A 20,717-nucleotide genomic window follows, 5' to 3' on the forward strand; every position below is an offset into this window, starting at 1 on the left:
CGTTCACTGCTTTAAGGAACAATACAGAGTGAAACATTAGTCTCCCATGAAGAAGGATCCTCTTGGAGAAAACTATCATCAATCTTGAGACGAGAGAACAAATCCTTGCTCTTGATTGATATAAAATCATCAATGTTTTTCTCTGAAATAAAAAAAAAATGGTCAGCATGAAAGTGGAAAGGGAATAAATAAATTTGTCAATAAACTTTGCATACAATGAACTGCAAAGTTCTTCCTTCAGTGGCATGTATCATTTCCTAGGGGATGATATATTTTCATTGTTAACTTTGTCACCATTCTTGCTTTTGTTTTTTAGTCAGCTTCATTGTCAGTGAATAAACTTATGTAAATCTGCTTTCGAGATGTTTCCATCCACTTTTTCAGAAATCTTCTGTCATGACTTAGGACGGGGTGGTTCTGGCTCTGTCCTGGTCAGGTCAGGGTTAAGTCTGTCTGCCTTTCTTTGGTTCTGGGGCAGCTATTTAAGGTTGGTAGTTCCTGTGTCCAGTGTAGGTGTTACTTCCTCCTACTCGGTTTGAGAAAGCTGACCCAGGTTACTCTCTGTATCGTTGTTCCTCTGCGTGTGTTTGTTTGCTGTGTATGACCTGGTTTGCCCCCTGACTATTGTCTGTCTTTCTGTTCGGTACTGATTCATCCCTCCTGGTAATCTGACCCCTTGGCTTGCCTCTGGTTACTCGACTGTCTTGTCCCTGGTTACCTCGTTCCCGTCTAGCTTCTGACCCTCGGTTTTGCTCTCTGACTACGTTATTGGTTTTGTCCTTTGTATTCTGTGCCCTCGGCCAGCTCCCTGTCCTTGCGCGGGGTAGCTCCGTCCCCCTGTGGTCACGTGACCGGTTAGCTCTGCCCCCTGTGATTACGTGACTTTTCTAAGTTTAGGTCCTGTGCGCACTGCGCTCCTCGGTCTCGGCACACCCTGTCTATTGGCGCACATCCCCTGTTAGCGCCCCCAGGCTTAACCTGGTGACACTGTCCCCGTGTCACTACACCTTCATAGAATTTAGGATCTTGGTACGGTGCATTTTTTTTGGCAGAAACGGATTGAAGCCATGGCTTAATATAGCGTGTGACAAACAAGCTAACATTTAGCAGTGCTGCCTTGTCTTTCTGTGTTAGTCTGAACTGAGAGCTGAGTAGCGATATCTTCATCCAACGAGCTTGGTGCATGCCACCTGGAGGATAATTTTCAGGTCACGTCGCTCAACATCTCCACCTAAGAATATGATTGAGAGTTCTAGTAACTCCTCATAGTCGTCTTTTATTTGGGATCTATAGAACCCTAGCAATGTGTCAATTTCGGAATAGTTTAAGTACGCTTACACTGTTTCTTTGCAGCTTTGTATCTAATTTGCATAATTGTTTTCACAACTTTCTTTTAACTTTTTGAAAAGTGGAATATCTGGGCATGTTTTAACTTTGTGAATTTGGACTTCAAACACATTTTTCAACACAAGCTCATAGACATGATGGCGGCAGGAGAAAAGTAGCATATCTCTGTTGACTTTTTGTTGCAAGAACACATAAGCACCGTTTATACCAGGGTTCCCCACCTCCAGTCCTCAAGGCCCAACAACAGATCATGTTTTCAGGATTTCCTTAGTATTGCTCAGGTGATAATTGCTTCACCTGTGCAATACACAGGAAATCCTGAAAACATGATCTGTTGGTGGGCCTTGAGGACTGGAGTTGGGAACCCTGGTTTATATGACCTGTATTTAAGGCTGTAGTATCACAGAGGATCTGCACTTTATCTTCGAACTTCCAATTGGGGAGCACATTTCAAACAGTTTGTGCTTGCTCTTTGCTGCTAGAATTTTTCAATTTTGGCCCACCAATAAGTTGCACTTTATTTCCAAATAAAATTACTATAGCAAGATCTTCTTTGTAATTTTGGACATCAAAAGCTGATAACAATTTACTATCTTGGTGAATGGTAACAACTTCTGGTACCTCATTTTGAAAATTTGTATGGTTTTTGTGCGTTCCTTTAGGTTTTTTTTTGTCTAGATTCGTTGGATGGATGACTTGTTTACAGGACAATCTTCAATATTATGTCCAAGTGCCTTGATTGTATCTTGAAGAATGAAAACAGAGTCTCTTATACTTAACAGACATTTATCTAAAGCTGCTATTAATTACAGAGTAAGAAAATCTTTCCCAATCATTTTGCAAGACTCTTGGATTGTGAGTTTTCGGTCAAAGTTGACAACTGCTCTTGTGAAATTTCAATATTATCAGCAGAACTGTAGCATTAATCGTCAGGTAACTTTGTAATATCATATGCTGCCAAAGATGTTGATTCCATAGAGAGATATTTCATTCTACAGTTTTCATCTTCTGTAGCCCTTTGACTCACAGGCTTCTCTTTTTCAGCGAATTTTCTATCCACTCCAGCTAAGGTACTGGGCCGGACTGACTCTCTCTGACACTGCAAAAGGATCTTGTCTTCTATTATTAAGAACTGAAGCGCACCGACGTGTGCAGTATCAAATGATTATCCAAATTGCTTGAAAACTCTTGTCTACGATGCTTGAATACGTTTTGTGTTTTCTTTGCATTTTTTTGTAGGTCCCTCCAAAAGTGATACAAATTCACTAGCTTTTTTACACAGTTAGGTAAAGATTTTGTAGGTATTATAATATACACTTACTAATAATGAGAGTTTCACTTTTAGTGATAGATAATTTAACTTCACAAGTATTATAAAATAATTGTCATAGGGCTTCTGCAACAGAGAGGAGGTAGAAGACTGCGGCGCTTGATTTCTCAGCGCAGGAGCGGAAGCAGAAGCACTTCTTCAATTTAATGGTATTTATTTATGGCAGAACAGGGGTTAATCAGCCATGTTGGAGAGCTCTGAGCTCAATTAGTGTTAGGCGTTGGGTTCCTGCCAATGCACAGCAGGAATCCAGAGCCTTGCATTCAGCGGTCTCCCATTCTTCTTCGACCGCAGAGGAGCCTGCTCAGCAGTTTTGTCGTTCCCGACGCTCTGCTCAGACCAGCTCTGTGGGTCTGGCTGTTGCTGCCACCTCTGGGCCAGCAATAGCAACGCAGGCTGCTCAGCAGCAAGCCACTCCTGAGGCTAAGTCCTTCCGTCACTCCACTGAGCATGCTCACAGGATGATCTCCCATTGGAGATCGGGAGTCACATGCACAGGTCCTTCTCCAGATCTGATTGATCCATCACAGGGATCTTGAAGCTTCCGGAAGGTCTCGGCTATAAAAGGTTTGCATGACCGCGCGGCCATGTGCTAGTATAGACTCTTATTGCTACATGTGTGAATGATGACGAATGCATTGAACTGTGAATGACTCATTAAGATTCCCCTCCCTCTGATATTACGTGTGTGGACAGGGAACTAGAGAGAGTCAGCGCCAGTCAGTGGCAAGCTACAGGCCACCGTGCATATCATTCCACTGTACTAGCGTCCGATAGTGTGGCCCATTGTCACGGTCACGTGTGTCTGGACGCAGCGATTACCGCAAGGCGAACCCATGTGACGCACGTGACCCTGGATACACCGCCTCCAGTGGGGCAAATTTAAATAATAAACACGTGCAGCTAGATACTCCGCCTCCAACTGGCGAATTTAGACATTACATGTATATACAAGTCTGGAAACCCTGCCTCCAATAAGGCGAATTTAAACAATAAGGGAAACCTGGGAAACATTAACAATGGTGGGCCCTGCAATAGGGAATAGGGAAGTGGAGACCTCCTGAGCTCCCCTGAGCCAGTGTCCCTGCACTCCTAACGTTCCCTATGCCGGTTCCGCACCGGGCGCGCAACAGGAACCTGAAAACCCTAGCTCGTCCTGACCTAAACCCTCACAAGGGAATTGGTCGGTGCGGAAACTAATCCCACCACTGCACTAAAACACACATGAGGAAAGATGACAAAACAGGGGAAACAACACTTAGCTTTGCTCTGTTGCGTACGCTCCTAGCAACAGAGCCCACCACCTGTGTTCATCTTCTCCACCCAGATCCATCACCATAACTGGATCCTTCACCATAGTGCAGCCTTGGAGCAGAGTCCACCACCCGTTGCAGCTTCCCAGTAAACAGAGTCCCAAAGATGAGTCCAGCTTCTGCCAAAAAGTCCAGCATGCTCGAGTCCAGTCTTCAGCAACAAAGTCCAGCATGCTGAGTGCAACTCTCTCCATAGTCGTCACTCCACCAAGCCATGCAAGCACTTCCTGCCAACACCATAAACTGTGACTCCACCACGCCATGCCAGGCCTTCTTGCAGACCACCTAGCTGCCACTCGTCCCCTCTGGCTGGCCTGCGCAGGACTCATGTTCAGCTCCTTCATTCACCCAGGCCTCCTTGTGAATGACTAACACAGCTGCCTGCTGTATCTGTGCGCATTCTAAGACCTCATACTCGTCCGTCGGGGGCTCGCCAACCATTGAAGATTCCCTGTAGACCTTGGACTCACTTATCAACAGAGGAAAGGGGAAAGGAATTAACTCAGTTCTCATCAGGGTATCACAGGACCATGGGTGCCAGGTTCAATGTGGCTGGAATCCACTTGTAAATGCAGACAAAGGGAAAAAAACAGGACCAGGTGATTTCCATAAAAATTCTAATTTTGTCTTTTTATTTAATCCATAGCTTGTAAAAAGTTAAAAACATACCTAAGGACCCTTGACATTTAATGACACATATGTTTTTAACTTTTTACAAGCTGTGGATTAAATAAAAAGACAAAATTTGAATTTTTATGGAAATCACCTGGTGCTGTTTTTTTTCTCTTTGCCTGCATTTACAAGTGGATTCCAGCCACATTGAACCTGGCACCCATGGTCCTGTAATACCCTGGACTCATTTATTGGTCGATTTTATTACTGATCTACCTATGTCAGCGGGGAATACTGTAATTCTAGTGGTGCTATTCTGTGAGCTATAACTTTTTAATTTTTTTGCTGATGATGCTGTATGGTGGCTCTTTTTTTGCGGGACAAGATGACGTTTTCAGCGGTACCATGGATATTTATGTGTGTCTTTTTGATCGCACGTTATTGCACTTTTTGGCGGTATGATAATAAATCATTTTTTGCTTAGTTTTTTATTTTTATATTTTAAGGGGTTCGCTAAAGGGGTTAACTAGTGGGACAGTTTTATAGGGCGGGTTGTTACGGACGCGGCGATACCAAATATGTGTACGTTTGTTGTTTTTTTGGTTTTTTTATTTCCAAAAAATGAATTTATTAGGGAATTTTTTTTTTTTAATTAGCGATTTTTAAAAAATTATTTTTACACTTTTTTTTTTTTTTTTAACTTTATTACATTGTCCCAGGGGGGACATACCTGTCATGTGACAGATCGCTGTGACAGATCAGCGATCTGTCACAGGCACTGCACAGGCTTTCCTCATGCCTGCGCTTTGCATGCACTGAGGAAGCCAGCTCCCTGCAGGACCCCGAAGGTCCCCGTCGCCATCTTGGATTCGGAGACCTGCAGGAGATGGAGCCCCCCTGCAGCAAAGCTGCACATTGCGCTGCTGTGGGGGGCTCAGGGAAGCACGGAGGGAGCCCCCTCCCTGCCGATGCTTCCCTTTAACCCCCGGTACACCGCAATCGTGTTTGATCGCGGTGTGCAAGGGGTTAACGTGTCGGGGGCGGTCCGTGACCACCCCTGACACATTGTGCCGGGTGTCAGCTGTGATAATCAGCTGACACCCGGCCGCGATCACCGGGGCTCACCAGGGCAAGTCCCAGGGCACATGGACGGGATAGTACGTCACATGACAGAAAGGGGTTAAAAAATGTTTCTTCTTCAATACCATCACCACTATGACCATCTACTGTCCTTGTCAATGGAAACTTGGCATTTCAGATAGCGAAAATGGATTTTCGTTTTATCCGTCAGTATCTGGTACATAGGAGGGAGTATGGTGCCGAGGAGAGGATGTGGGTACCAGCATCTGGTGTCCATGTGGCCAGACTGGTCTGGGCTTTTTACATAGCATACCCCGATAAACCCGGTCCTGAGGTTCAGGAGGTCCTTTGTAGAAAAGGGGATTCTGTCATGGGGTTTCCGCAACAAAGAGGAGCTAGAAGACCGCGGCGTCTGATTGCTCCCACTCCTGCGCTGAGAAGAAGCACTTAATTTTAATGGTGTTTATTTCTTCTGGCAGAACAGGGGTTAATCAGCCATGTTGGAGAGCCCTGAGCTTGCAGCTGAGCTAAGGCTAGTTTCACATTAGCGTTTACGGCCGCAGCGTCGGGCTGCTCATGGCCGCCGCTAAGCCCCCCCCGCCGCACCTCCGCCGGTAGCTCCGCCTACCCCTATCTTTAGCACTGGGGACACAGGCCGAGCGCAGGTATGCGTTTGGCGGCGCATGCGTCCTTTTCCAAACGCAACCGGTAGCAATTTGGTGTGGTCAGCGCAGCGTCAAAAGGAGGCATACGCCGCCAAACGCATACCTGCGCTCGGCCTGCGTCCCCAGTGCTAAAGATAGGGGACGCAGTACGCATGCAGCGTCATGCGCCCGTAGGCGGAGCTACCGGCGGAGGCGCGGCAGGGGGCGGGGCTTAGCTGTGGCCGTGCGCAGCCCGACGCTGCGGCCGTAAACGCTAGTGTGAAACTAGCCTAAGTTAGCCAGTTAGATAATCCTTGTCAGAGCTAGCATTTGCTGCATGGCTTCAGGAGGGCTTCTCCAGCGATGCTCTAAAAGTGCTGAATGCCTATGGAGGAAAACTCGTACACCAGAAGACTTCATACACTACAAATTTATGTTAAGGACCTATAACTCTGCCCTTCACCTCGCCAAACAGACCTACTACACCATCCTGATCTTATCACTGTCCAACAACCCAAAAAAACTTTTTGACACCTTTCACTCCCTCCTCAGTCCGAAAGCACAGGCCCCTGTCACAGACATTTGTGCTGATGACCTGTCCTCCCACTTTATAGGGAAAATAGAGAATATCCATCAGGAAATCCGCTCCCAACCACCATGTGCTGTGACTCCCATCCCTCCCTGCATCTCCCCTGGCTCACTCTCCACATTTGATCCCATCACAGAAGAAGATGTTTCCAGGCTCCTCTCTTCTTCTCGTCTGATTACTTGCACTATCGACCCCATTCCCTCACATCTCATCCAGTCGTCACTACTCACTTACGGTAACTACAATCTTTAATCTCTCCCTCTCCTCTTGCATTTTCGCCTCCTCCTTCAAATACTCTTATCATTACTCCATTATTAAAAAAAAAAAACTCTCGATCCATCTTTCACAAATCACTACAGACCAGTCTCCAATCTCCCCTTCCTCTCTAAACTCTTGGAGCGCCTGGCTACTCCGGTCGTACCCATTACCTCTCCACTCACTCTCCCAGATCCTTCACAGTTCAGCTTCTTTATGTCGATAACACACACAACTGTACATGTCAACCCCTGAACTTACCCCTGCTGTACTACAGAACGTCAGTGACTTTTTGTCCGCAGTCTCCAAAATCATGTCCGATTTTTATCTGAAAGTCAACCTTTCCAAAACTGAACTTCTTTTGCTCCCGCTATCTACTAACTTCCCTAAATCTCCCTCTCCATGGGTAGCACCATAATAACTCCTTTCTCCTTCCATATACAATCTTTTGCCCGCTCTTGCCGGTTACACCTAAAGAACATCTCTAGAATCCGCCCTTTTCTCACCATGGAAACAGCAAAAACCCTCATTGTCGCCCTGATCCAGTCCTGCCTGGACTACTGTAATGTTCTATTAATTGGCCTTCCCCTCACTTGACTTTCCCCTCTCCAGTCCATTCATAATGCAGCAGCCAGGGTCGTCCATCTGGCTAATCGGTACTCTGCCGAGTCTGCTCTTCGCCAGTCATTGCACTGGCTGCCCATTCATTATAGGATCCAATTCAAACTGCATGTTCTTACCCACAAAGCTCTCCACAATGTGGCACCTTCCTATACCTCTTCCTCATTTCTGTTTATTGGCCTACCTGCTCGTTACGCTCTGCAAATAACTTTCGACTAACCTCTGCACTAATCTGTACCTCCCACTCCTGGCTCCAAGACTTCTCCCACTTTGCGCCAAACCTCTGGAATGCTCTACCTCAAGAAATTAGGACTATCAACAACTTGCACTGTTTTAGGCACTTCCTCAAAATAAATCTGTTCAGAGCGGCCTATCATGGTCCCTAATCAATGTCATTTTGTGTGTGTGTGTAGCCCATTCACTATCTTAGAATAACCCTCCATCAAACTCCACCACACCCAATAGCACCACAAATACTGGCTGGTGACCAGTTCATTTAGCCATTATCTATCACTCACTCCCTCAAGATGGCTGGACCATCATTGTAAATACGCCCCTGTACTTTGTGTCTCCCCCCACCTCATTGTAGATTGTAAGCTCTCATGAGCAGGGTTGTCCTATTTTGCTTTAATGATTCTGTTATCTTTAACATTGTTACTTACAACTGTTGTGTACAAACTGTTAAACTGTAAAGCACTGTGGAATATGTTTGCGCTATATAAATAAAGACTTATTATTGTCATAAGAGGGAGAGGTGTTCATATGAGAAGGAGTGTTAGCGAGTTATCTGTGACTCTTGTGTGGTTTGTAAGTGTGGTAATTCCCTTTTTTTCTCTATTTTTGTGTTTTTTCCCCTACCTCCACTCCCCAGTGCATTCCTCTGTTATATGTGAGTCAATATTTTGTATGCCTGGAGTTTTCTGTTAACCCTTGTTGGTTTAGTCTTGTTTGTCGGGTTGGTGTACTGCGATGCACAGTAGTGTCCCTCTTCCCTGGGTGGGGGAAGAGGACAGACGGAGGGCTATCTCAGGAGACAGGGCAAAGGTGGAGGCCCCAGCATCTTCACCTTCGGAAGTATCCTAGAGAATAGGGCGAGTTAGGGTGCCCCCTAGAGATAGGGACAGGGAAGGAGCCCCTAATCCTGGATCACCCAACAGCTGTTTCGTGACAATAAAACTGCAAGAACGTGACAATTTGATGGTAGTTTTAACTCCGCTATTTGATAACTTATGTCCCCCACAAAAATCCAGTTTTTTAAGAACTGTGCAATTCCACTGACATGATTTCACTGAAAACAATTCATCGCGTACCAAAAGCAACCAATAACTGCGAGGTATGGGTGAGGACGCTTAAGAGCCCGCTCCTAAGTATGCAAATACTAACCTGTGCAGAGTTGCATTGGAACATGTTAACGTACATCAAACGTCATGAAATTTGATTTCCGAATGTTTTTACAGTAGATGAAAAAACTAAGCGTATGTGTTAAGAAAAATTGAAGTAAAAAAATAAGGGACACCCTAGAGAGCGTGCATATAGACCATGAAGGTTGAGTTTATTACATATTGTTTTCTTTGAAACAATTGTACCTGCTGATTCCTGATTCTTTCTGTAGCACTTTACAGGTGGTCCTTGGCTCTTGAAAAAATCTTCTGATATTTCTTTTCACTCCTCTGTCTGAAATTTTGCTGAGAGGACCTGGACAAGACCTGCTCATGGTGAAATAATGTTCCAGGGCCGGACTGGGACTAAAATTCAGCCCTGGCATTTGAAGTTACACAGGCCCACTAGTCACATGGTGACTGTATAATATTTTTGTACACTTGTAGGTTACAAGAAGTGAGAGGAGATTAACACGACTATATAACATGTAGTCACAGCTGTGCGCAGTATTTCAGCTCAGTCCTATTTATTGCTTTTAGGTACAGTACTCCTCCCAAAGCTCTGTCCCCTTTTGTACGTACTATGACCGATGACAGAATTCCTGGCAGAACTGCTATCCATTGGGCAACCAGACCCCCTGGTCATAGCCGCCCCTATCATGCCTCCCAAGTTTTGAAGAAGGGAAAGAGGGAAAAAGACTGCGGCGCGCAAATTTTAGGCCACGCCCCGGTCACACCCATTTCACAACTAGTCACACCCATGTCCACGCCCAACCACACCCATTTAGCACTGCTGATCACACTGACTAGTACTGAGGGCACAGTGGCAGGCATTATGGGTACACTGACTGGCACTAAGGAAGAGAAAACAGAGAAAGAAAGGAGAGTGAGAGAGAAAGAAAGAACAGAGAGAAAGAAGAAAGAACAGAGAGAAAGAAAGGGGGGAAAGAAAGAACAGAGAGAAAGAAGTAAAGAAAGAAAGAGAACAGGGAGAAAGAAAGAGGAAAGAAGAAAGGGGAAAGAAAGAACAGAGAGAGAAAATGAGGGAAAGACAGAACAGAGAATGAGAAAGAACAGAGAAAGTAAGAAACAGAGAGAAAGAAATAAATAAATATTCTATAAAGATACTGTAGCAGCCCGGCTCCCATTGTAGTGCCCACCTGAGCCTCCCAATGCAGGACATATCATGATCCGCTCACATGGCCGGCATCCCCGATTCCAAGGCGATCCTGCTGTCTGCGCTGTCGGAGGAGGACATGGTGATGGATCTGAAATATTCCTAGTGCAGACACAATTACCTCATGAAATTATCTCATTTCCGGTCAGCTTCCAGCACATCACTTCACGTGGAACCTCATGTGCGAGTTTTAAAATGCTCCTCGGGGCTCTGCCGTGTATTCCTATGTCCGTGGGAAAAGCCTGCTTTGTATGCTTCGTACACACTTGACTCCGCTCCGTTCATCCCGTACACATATGGCTCCACTCCGTACACACACGGCTCCGGTCCGTACACCTCGTACACGCACGGCTCCTCTCCGTACACCTCGTACACGCGCGGCTCCTCTCCGTACACCTCGTACACGCGCGTGTTATAATTGAGTCACCGTAGGAGGCAAAAATAGAAATGCTAAGTCCAGAAAACCAGAGAAGTTGGCAGCTATCGGATTGCAGACCCCTGAACCTATCAACACAACTAGCAGTAGCCGTGGGGGGCTCCTACGATGCCCTAGGCCCCTCGATCACAGCCGGAGGACTACATAGCCTAAAGACAGAAAGGGAAATCTAAACTGCCCCAGAGCAGACCCCAAAGCAAAAGGCAGCCCCCCACATATAATGACGGTGAAGCAAGAAGAAAGAACAAAACACAGACAGAAAGATAGACTGAGCAAAGATGGGGCCCACGCTAGCTTAGATAGGAAAGGACAGGAAGGCTGCTGTCTGCAATCCGTGAAAAACCCTATGAAAATAAGAGCCAACCAACTGACAGTAAAAAAGGCCCTGAAGACGCTAGGCTTCAAAAAAGCTATGTCAGTACTCAGGAATATTCTGAAGACAGAGCAACAGGCAAAAGGAGATTCAGCTCACCCCAGCAGGGAATGGCAGAATCCAGAAAAGCAAGGAAAACAAAACACTAATGCAAAAAGGCAAAGCATAAATCTTTTATTTTTAGATGAGCAGGAATCAGACTGGTTTCCTAGAAGTCCACAGAGAAATCACCCGCAGGCCAGAAGGGCGTCAGCAGCCTTATATCCAGTCATTTACTCCACTCAGCCAGTCATCATCATCAGCCCCAGGTGTTTGACAATCAGGCTCACTACCTTTCTTCACCAGAAGAGGGAGTTCCTCGGGCTTCAGTAGTGAAGGGGAAAATGAACTCACAACACGCGCGGCTCCTCTCCGTACACCTCGTACACTCGCGGCTCCTCTCCGTACACCTCGTACACGCGCGGCTCCTCTCCGTACACCTCGTACACGCGCGGCTCCTCTCCGTACACCTCGTACACGCGCGGCTCCTCTCCGTACACCTCGTACAAGCGCGGCTCCGCTCCGTACACCTCGTACACGCGCGGCTCCGCTCCGTACACCTCGTACACGCGCGGCTCCTCTCCGTACACCTCGTACACGCGCGGCTCCTCTCCGTACACCTCGTACACGCGCGGCTCCTCTCCGTACACCTCGTACACGCGCGGCTCCTCTCCGTACACCTCGTACACGCGCGGCTCCTCTCCGTACACCTCGTACACGCGCGGCTCCTCTCCGTACACCTCGTACACGCGCGGCTCCGCTCCGTACACCTCGTACACGCGCGGCTCCGCTCCGTACACCTCGTACACGCGCGGCTCCGCTCCGTACACCTCGTACACGCGCGGCTCCGCTCCGTACACCTCGTACACGCGCGGCTCCGCTTCGTACACCTCGTACACGCACGGCTCCGCTCCGTACACCTCGTTGTTATGAATGAGTCACCGGAGGAGGAAAAAACAAAAATGCAAGCTAAGTCCAGAAAACCGGAGAGGTTGGTAGCTAGCGGATTGCAGACCCCTGATCCTATTCACAACAACTAACAGTAGCCGTGGAGTGTTCCTACGGTGGTCCTAGACGCCTCTTCACAGCCAGAGAACTAAATAAGCCTAAAGAAAGAAAGGGGAAATCTAAACTGCCCCAGAGCAGACCCCAGAGCAATAGACAGCTCCCAACATGTATTGGCGGTGAAAACAGATGAAAACAAACACAGACAGAAAGACAGGCAGAGCAAACGATGGGGCCCAACTAACAAGATAGGAAAGGACAGAAAAGATGCTGGCTGCAATCCGCAAAAACCCTACCAAAAATGTCCCAACACGTCTGATAGGAAAAACAACCCTGAAGTCACTAGACTTCAAAATCCCTATATCAGCGCTCCGATATATTCTGAAGACAGTGCAAAAGAGATTTAACCGATCAGGGACAAAAATGGAAATTCAGCAGAGCCCCAGCCGGGGCTGGCAGAACACAAAACTAAGCAAATCAGACAAAATCTCATGGAACAATAACAGAGCAAAACTTAGCTTTAGAAGACAGGAACTGAACTGGAGGCCAGAGCTCAGAGCAGAGAAATCACCAGCAACCCTACAGGGCGTTGGCTTCCTTATATCCACTCAGAGATTCGGATGTCCAATCGCAATCCACCTGTTCAGGTGACAGGTTTCTCCCATCCAAATCAGTTTCACAACCTCCTTTCACCAGCAGAGGGAGTTCATCGGACATCAAAGGTGAACGAGAAAATGAGCTCAAAACAGTACCTCCCCCTTGAGGAGGGGTCACCGAACCCTCATCCACGCCACCAGGCCGATCAGGATGGGCCCGATGAAAAGCACGAACCAATCTTTCGGCATGAATATCAGATGCAGAAACCCAAGAATTATCCTCCTGGCCATAACCCTTCCACTTAACCAAATACTGGAGTCTCCGTCTAGCCAGGCGAGAATCCAGTATCTTCTCAACCTCATATTCCACATTACCTTCAACCAATGCAGGGTCAGGAGGTGCCACCACAGGAACTACTGGCTCAGCAAACCTCTTCAACAGAGACTAATGAAACACGTTATGGATCTTAAATGTAACAGGAAGAGCCAATCGAAAAGAGACCGGATTAAGAATCTCCAAAATCTTGTAAGGTCCAATAAATCTAGGTTTAAACTTTGGAGAAGCCACCTTCATAGAGATATTCTTTGATGACAACCAAACCATATCACCCACCTTAAACCGGGGACCAGTGGTCCTATGCCGGTTGGAAAACCGCTGGGCCTTTTCCTGGGAGAGAGACAACTTATCCACCACTTGGTCCCAAATCTGGTGCATTCTCTCCACCACAGTGTCAACACTTGGGCAGGCAGAAGACTCCACCTGCCCTGAAGAGGATCGAGGATGAAACCCAATGTTACAAAAAAAGGTGACATCAAAGTGGCAGAACTAGCTCTATTAGTTAAAGCAAATTCGGCCAAGGGAAAAATGAGACCCAATCATCCTGATCAGAGATAAAACATCTCAAATAAGACTCCAAAGTCTGGTTTGTTCTCTCCGTCTGCCCATTGGTCTGAGGGTGAAACGCAGAGGAGGACAACTGAATTCCCAGCTTGGAACAAAAAGTCCTCCAAAATCTAGAGACAAACTGAACTCTGTCAGATACAATGTTCTCAGGAATCCCATGCAAGCGAACCACCTGTTGCAAAAACAAGGGCACCAACTCTGAGGAAGATGGCAACTTAGGGAGTGGTACAAGATGGACCATCTTAGAGAATCTATCACAAATCACCCAGATAACAGTCATTCTTTGAGAGACAGGCAGATCAGAAATAAAATCCATTGAAATATGGGTCCATGGCCTCCTGGGCACTGGCAAAGGCATCAACAACCCACTAGAGTGAGAGCAAGGTTTAGACTGGGAGCAAGTCCCACAGGACTGCACAAAATTCCTGACATCACGAGATAAGGCGGGCCACCAAAAAGACCGACTCCCCAAATCTCTAGTACCAAAAATACCTGGATGACCAGCCAATGCGGAGCAATGAACTTCAGACATTACTCTCTTCCTCCACTGGTCAGAACATACAATTTTCCAATGGGACAACGCTCAGGTTTGTCCTCCTGAAACTCTTCCAGAGCACGTCTCAAATCGGGCGAGATGATAGATAGAACTACCCCCTCACCTAAGATGGTAGCAGGCTTGGTCACAATAGGAGAATCAGCAAAGAAACTCCTAGAGAGGGCGTCTGCCTTGACATTTTTAGTGCCCGGAAGAAAAGAGACCACAAAATCAAAACGTGTGAAAAACAAGGCCCACCTAGCCTGTCTAGGATTCAAGCGTTTGGCCGACTCAAGGTAAATGAAATTCTTGTGGTCAGTGAGGACCACGACTTGATATCTATCTCCCTCCAACCAATGTCTCCACTCCTCAAATGCCCATTTCATGGCTAACAGTTCCCGATTCCCCACATCATAATTGCGTTCAGATGGGGAGAACTTTCTGGAAAAGAAAGCACAGGGATTCATTTTAGATGTTACCGGATCTTTTTGGGACAAAACAGCTCCTGCACCAATCTCAGAAGCGTCCACCTCTACCTGAAACGGGAGTGAGACATCAGGTTGCCGCAAAACCGGAGCAGAAATGAACCTCCGCTTCAGCTCCTGAAAGGAAGAAACAGCCTCTGGAGACCAATTCCGCACATCAGCACCCTTCTTAGTCAAATCAGTCAATGGTTTGGCAATACCAGAAAAATTAGCTATAAATTTACGATAAAAATTAGCAAAACCCAAAAACTTCTGGAGGGCCTTCAAAGAAGTGGGCTGAACCCAATCATAAATTGGCTGTACCTTGGCCGGGTCCATTTCAATAGTTGACGGAGACAAAATAAATCCCAAAAATGAAATCCTCTGTACGCCAAAAAGGCATTTCGACCCCTTAACATACAGGGAATTCTCCCTCAAAATCCGGAACACAGTCCGAACATGTTCCACATGAGAGTCCCAATCCCTGGAAAAGATCAAAATATCATCCAGATAGATGATCAAAAATGTATCCACAAAGTCCCAGAAAATATCATTCATGAAGCACTGGAAGACAGAAGGGGCATTAGTGAGCCCAAAAGGCATCACCAGGTACTCAAAATGGCCCTCCGGAGTATTAAACGCTGTCTTCCATTCATCCCCATGCTTAATGCAAATAAGATTATACGCCCCCTGAGGTCAAGCTTGGTAAACCAGCAAGCACCTTTAACTCTTGGGAATAGATCAGAAATCAGGGGTAACGGATACTGATATTTAGCAGTAATTTTGTTGAGGGAACGATAGTCAATACAAGGCCTTAATGAACCATCTTTCTTGGCCACGAAAAAAAAAAAACAGCACCAAAGGGTGAAGAGGATGGTCTAATATGACCCTTCTCCAACGACTCCTTAATATAAGATCGCATAGCCTCCTGCTCGGGTACAGATAAATAGAAAAGTCGACACTTGGGAAATTTACACCCAGGGCTCAGCTCAATTGCACAGTCATAACTCCTATGAGGAGGCAAAGATGCAGACTTATTATCACTAATTACATCATAAAAATCAGCCAAATAGTAAGGAACATCATGCGACTGGGGAGAGGTGGAGAAAACAGGAGTGTCACTAAGAGCACACTGACAACCCCAACTCATCACAGACACAGATTTCCTATCCAAAACTGGATTATGGATTTGCAACCAGGGAAACCCCAGAACAATGGTATCATGCAAATTATGCAACACCAAAAATCTGCAATTTTCTTGATGGTCTGGGGCGACCTGCATTACCACCTGGGTCCAAAACTGAGGTTTATTCTTCGCCAAAGGAGTAGCATCAATACCCCTCAAAGGGATAGGCGTCTGCAGAGGTGTCATAGGAAACCCACAACGTTTAGCAAAATCCAAGTCCATCAGGTTCAGAGCCGCTCCTGAATCCACAAAAGCCTTAGCTGAAAATGTGGACAAGGGAGCAGATCAGAGTAATTGCCAGAAGAAACTTAGGTTGTACACCACCCACAGCAAATGTGTGTGCAAAACGTTTCTCTCATTTAGGGCAGACAGAAATATTATGAGAGGCATCTCCACAGAAAAAGCACAGCTTATTACGCCTTCTGAACTCCTGACGTTGCGCCCTAGACAAAGCTCTATCACATTGCATAGGTTCAGACATTTGTTCAACAGGTGGCAACATTTCTCGTGTAATTTTACGTTCACGTAAACGCCGATCAACCTGAATGGCTAATGACATAGAATCGTCAAGACCAGAGGGAACAGAAAGTCCCACCATAGTATCTTTTACGGTTTCTGACAAACCCTTCCGAAAGAGAGCTGCCAAGGCACCATCATTCCAGGTAGTAAGGACCGCCCACTTTTGGAATTTTTGACAGTACAACTCTGCAGAATCCTGACCCTGGCTCAATGCCAACAGGGCTTTTTCAGCTTGATCAATAGCATTAGGTTCATCATACAATAACCCCAAGGCTTGAAAAAATGCGTCCACATTAGTTAGAATAGGATCATCAGGTGTCAAAGAAAACGCCCAATCCTGAGGATCGCCGCGCAACAAAGAGATGACAATTTTAACCTGCTGTGCAGAGCTCCCCGATGAGCTAGGCTTCAAGGCAAGAAATAATTTACAATTATTCTTAAAATTCAAAAATTTGGACCAATCCCCAAAAAACACATCAGGAGTACGGATCTTTGGTTCAGCAGCATGTGAATGAGCAAGATAGGTGGAAATTCCCCGCACTTCAGCAGCGAGCTGCTCCACACGATCAGTCAATTGCTTAATCTCCATTAAGAAAAAATTCCTCCTACGGCCCCAGAGAAAAAGAGGAAAAAATATACATTAAAAAAAAAAAAATTCTGACGCTTTTTTTTTTTTTTTTTTTGTACAATTCTTTCCTGCTATTGAGTACCCTAGAATCTGCGGTATGGCTGGTGATTCTGTTATGAATGAGTCACCGGAGGAGGAAAAAACAAAAATGCAAGCTAAGTCCAGAAAACCGGAGAGGTTGGTAGCTAGCAGATTGCAGACTGATCCTATTCACAACAACTAACAGAAGCCATGGAGCGTTCCTACGGTGGTCCTAGACGCCTCTTCACAGCCGGTGAACTAAATAAGCCTAAAGAAAGAAAGGGGAAATCTAAACTGCCCCAGAGCAGACCCCAAAGCAATAGACAGCCCCCAACATGTATTGTCGGTGAAAACAGATGAAAACACAGACAGAAAGACAGGCAGAGCAAACGATGGGGCCAAACTAACTAGATAGGAAAGGACAGAAAAGATGTTGGCTGCAATCCGCAAAAACCCTACCAAAAATGTCCCAACACGTCTGATAGGAAAAACGGCCCTGAAGTCACTAGACTTCAAAATCGCTATATCAGCACTCCGATATATTCTGAAGACAGAGCAAAAGAGATTTAACCGATCAGGGACAAAAATGGAAATTCAGCAGAGCCCCAGCCGGGGCTGGCAGAACACAAAACTAAGCAAATCAGACAAAATCTCATGGAACAATAACAGAGCAAAACTTAGCTTTAGAAGACAGGAACTGAACTGGAGGCCAGAGCTCAGAGCAGAGAAATCACCAGCAACCCTACAGGGCGTCGGCTTCCTTATATCCACTCAAAGATTCCGGATGTCCAATCGCAATCCACCTGTTCAGGTGACAGGTTTCTCCCATCCAAATCAGTTTCACCACCTCCTTTCACCAGCAGAGGGAGTTCATCGGACATCAAAGGTGAATGAGAAAATGAGCTCACAACACCTCATATACGCGCGGCTCCTCTCCGTACACCTCGTACACATCCGGCTCCGCTCCGTACACCTCGTACACGCGGCTCCGTTCTGTACACCTCGTACACGCGGCTCCTCTCTGTACACCCCATACACACATGGCTCCGCACACATCGTACACACGCGGCTCCTCTCCGTACACCTCGTACACATCTCCGCTATGTACACCTCGTACACACACGGCTCTGCTTCGTACACCTCGTACACATGCGGCTCCGCTCCGTACACCTTGTACACACGGCTCCACTCCGTACACCTCGTACACATCCGGTTCCACTCCGTACACACATGGCTCCGCTCCGTACACCTCGTACACACACGGCTCCTCTCCGTACATCTCGTACACACACAGCTCTGCTACATCTATCCTGTAAACCCCTCCTGACCCCACACATACTTCCTTCATCCAGCACCATGACAACCAGCACAGGCGAGCCCTGCAGACACCAAGAGTCAGGGCTGTGCGCACAGGACCTGTGATGAGGTCAGGGGTCTGGACAAAGGCTCCTGATCATGTGACCCCTGACTCCTCCCCTCCTGTGACCTCATCAAAGGTCCTGTGTACAGAGAAGAGAGCAGGCAAGCGACGCTGTGAGTGGCTGCGGCGGGGGGGTCTCATGCTAGGGCGTGGATGGAGTGCGTGGGAGGGGTCTCATGCTAGGGCGAGAATGGAGTGCCAGTGGCCGCATCAGCTGGCAAACGGCCAGATGATTGGACGCTGCCGCCCGCGGCCCACATGACAGCGGCCCAGCGGGAAAATGCCCGGTTGGGTATATTACCAGTCCGGCCCTGAAATGTTCTTTCCACTTATGGCCCCAACAGTGCTCACTGGAACCTTCAGTAGTTTAGAAATTCTTCTGTAACCAGAAGAATTGATCAGTAGATCAGTGATCAGTATGTTTTGCAACAATAAGGTGTCAAAGGTCTTGAGACAGCTCACTGGCTTTACCCATCATGAGATGTTTCTTGTGTTGCACCTTGGTAATGAGGCACTTTTTTATAGACCATCAGTTTATCCAGCTGATATTATTTTTCACTAACTGCAGAATTGCATTCTAATTTCTAATAGATTTTCAGCTGGTGTTATAACTTTCCATGGCTTTCTGCACCTCTCTTTCTTCATGTATTAAATATTTTTCCCCCCTGTCATGTCTCATTATTATACATAACTTAATTTATGGATATTATGCATAACTTAATTTATGGACATTTATGGTTTGATTTTCTTTGCCTGTGTGGATTGGATGGGTTGTTACCGAAATTTGTTGAGAATTTCTTGTCAATAGCACCTGTGGAAAGATATTTACTTAGAAAATTGGTAACGTGTTCAATGTTTATTTCACCCACAGTATGTCTCTATATCCCTGGTGATCTGGTGATATGAAAGGGCTTATGTCTGTAATCCTGGTGATCTTGTACAGTAAAGGCGTATACAGTGCCTTGCGAAAGTATTCGGCCCCCTGGAACTTTTCAACCTTTTCCCACATATTCCCTTCAAACATAGAGATACCAAATGTAAATTTTTGGTGAAGAATCAACAACAAGTGGGACTCAATTGTGAAGTTGAACGAAATTTATTGGTTATTTTAAATTTTTGTGGAAATTCAAAAACTGAAAAGTGGGGCGTGCAATATTATTCGTCCCCTTTAACTTAATACTTTGTTGCGCCACCCTTTGCTGCGATGACAGCTGCAAGTCGTTTGGGGTATGTCTCTATCATTTTTTTTACATCGAGAGACTGAAATTCTTGCCCATTCTTCCTTGACAAACAGCTAGCGCTCAGTGAAGTTTGATGGAGAACGTTTGTGAACAGCAGTTTTCAGCTGTTTCCACAGATTCTCGATTGGATTCAGGTCTGGACTTAGACTTGGCCATTCTAACACCTGGATACGTTTATTTGTGAACCATTCCATTGTAGATTTTGTTTTATGTTTGGGATCGTTGTCTTGTTGGAAGACAAATCTCCGTCCCAGTTTCAGGTCTTTTGCAGACTCCAACAGGTTTTCTTCAAAAATGGTCCTGTATTTGGCTCCATCCATCTTCCCATCAATTTTAACCATCTTCCCTGTCTCTGCTGAAGAAAAGCAGGCCCAAACCATGATGCTGCCACCACCATGTTTGACAGTGGGGATGGTGTGTTCAGGGTGATGAGCTGTGTTGCCTTTACGCCAAACATATCGTTTGGCATTGTTGCCAAAAAGTTTGATTTTGATTTCATCTGACCAGAGCACCTTCTTCCACATGTTTGGTGTGTCTCCCAGGTGGCTTGTTGCAAACCTTAAGCGACACTTTTTATGGCTATCTTTGAGAAATGGCTTTCTTCTTACCACTCTTTCATAAAGGCCAGATTTGTGCAGTGTACGACTGATTTTTGTCCTATGGACAGACTGTCCCACCTTGTAGATATCTGCCGTTCATCCAGTGTGATCATGGGCCTCTTGGCTGCATCTCTGATCAGTCTTCTGTTTGAGATGAAAGTTTAGAGGGACGGCCGGGTCTAGGTAGATTTGCAGTGGTATGATACTCCTTTCATTTCAATATGATCGCTTGCCCAGTGCTCCTTGGGATGTTTAAAGTTTTGGAAATCATTTTCTATCCAAATCCGGCTTTAAACTTCTCCACAATAGTATCACGGACCTGCCTGTTGTGTTTCTTGGTCTTCATGATGCTCTCTGTGCTTCAAACAGAACCCTGAGACTATCACAGAGCAGGTGCATTTATA

The 20,717-nt window shown here is 46.2% G+C and overlaps 1 protein-coding gene across 15 annotated transcripts in view; it reads left to right on the forward strand.

Annotated features, from left to right (window-relative positions):
* The window catches only part of PHC3 (polyhomeotic homolog 3), a 218,140-nt gene that overhangs the window by 159,116 nt on the left and 38,307 nt on the right, over positions 1-20,717 (forward strand). The window lies entirely within an intron of this gene.

The sequence above is a fragment of the Dendrobates tinctorius genome, unplaced genomic scaffold (assembly GCF_039654945.1).
Source record: "Dendrobates tinctorius isolate UK_male_01 unplaced genomic scaffold, ASM3965494v1 ptg000060l, whole genome shotgun sequence".
Classification (NCBI taxonomy): Eukaryota; Metazoa; Chordata; class Amphibia; order Anura; family Dendrobatidae; genus Dendrobates; species Dendrobates tinctorius.